At 47.7% G+C, this 1,353-nt stretch overlaps 1 pseudogene; it reads left to right on the top strand.

Annotated features, from left to right (window-relative positions):
• Positions 1-291: 291 nt before the first annotated feature.
• Positions 292-637, top strand: LOC137765642 (small ribosomal subunit protein uS10-like; annotated as a pseudogene).
• The last annotated feature ends 716 nt before the right edge of the window (positions 638-1,353 follow it).

The following is a 1,353-nucleotide window of genomic DNA, read 5'->3' on the forward strand; positions in this document are numbered from 1 at the left end:
CCATGTTGTAGCATGTATCAGTTCTGATTGCTTTTTATAGATGAAAATACTCCATTGTATGGATATGCCACATTATATTTACCCATTCGCCAATTGATAAACATTTTGGGTTGTTTCCACTTTTGCCTATTGTAAAGAACACTGCCATCGCCACCCGACCCTGCTTAAAACTGTTCCATGGCTCTCTTGGAGGAAGACGCGGTCTCCGCTGCAGCGGAGCCTCGGGCCACGCGCTCCTGCTCCTGACTCACCACTGTTCGCTCTCGCCGAGGAACAAGTCGGTCCGCAGCTATGGCTTTTAAAGATACCGGAAAGCCCGAGGTGGCGATTCACCGGATTAGAATCACCCTCCCCAGCCGCAGCTTGAAGTCTTTGCAGAGGGTATGTGCTGACGTGATCAGAGGCGAGAAGGAAAAGAATCTCAAAGCGAAAGGACCGGTTCGGATGCCTACCAAGACTCAGAATAACTACAAGGAAAACTCCTTGTGGTGAAGGTTCTAAGACTTGGGATTGTTTCCAGATGAGGATCCACAAGTGACTCACTGACCTGCACAGTCCTTCTGAGATTGTCAAGCAGATCACTTCCATCGGTATTGAGCCAGGAGTCGAGGTTGAAGTCACCATTGCAGATGCTTAAATCAACATTTTTAATAAATTGATAATCAGTTGTTAAAAAAAACTATTCAGTGCCTTCGCTTTTTTCTATTTATTTATTTAGGCTGCTTTGGGTCTTCGTTGCTGCGCGGGCTACTCTTCGTTGGGGTGAGCAGGCTTCTCGTTGTGGTGGCTTCTCGTTGCAGAGCACAGGCTCTAGGCTCACGGGCTCAGTAGTTGTGGGTCGCAGGCTCTAGAGCACAGGCTCAGTAGTTGTGGCGCACGGGCTTAGCTGCTCTGCGGCACGTGGGATCTTCTGGGACCGGGGATCGAACCCGTGTCCCATGCATCGGCAGCCGGATTCTTAATCACTGTGCCACCAGGGAAGTCCCCCATTATTTTTAAGATAACGTTCAAAACACTATATATGGTTTTCTGTGCTCAGCAAGTTTTGGCCCCAGTGATTGCTCCAGCCTGGTTTTGAACTCTTCCTATTGTTCTCTGTGCTCCATCCGTACCATCATTCTCTCACTTCTTCAAAATTGCCACCTCCAGGTTTTTGTGTCCTTCCCTCTTCCTAGAGACCACCACCTCTTTATCCACCCACCTCTTCCCTCCCCTGCTTAGTTAATTCCAGATTCTTATCTGAATTCAAATATTTTCTCAGAGAAGAATTTTCTGAAATTGATTTCCTTATCCCCTTTCCTACCCTACCCCTCAGCTGGGGTAGGTTCTCTGTTTTATTTTCTCAGCTCCTTA

Source organism: Eschrichtius robustus, chromosome 6 (assembly GCF_028021215.1).
Source record: "Eschrichtius robustus isolate mEscRob2 chromosome 6, mEscRob2.pri, whole genome shotgun sequence".
Classification (NCBI taxonomy): domain Eukaryota; kingdom Metazoa; phylum Chordata; class Mammalia; order Artiodactyla; family Eschrichtiidae; genus Eschrichtius; species Eschrichtius robustus.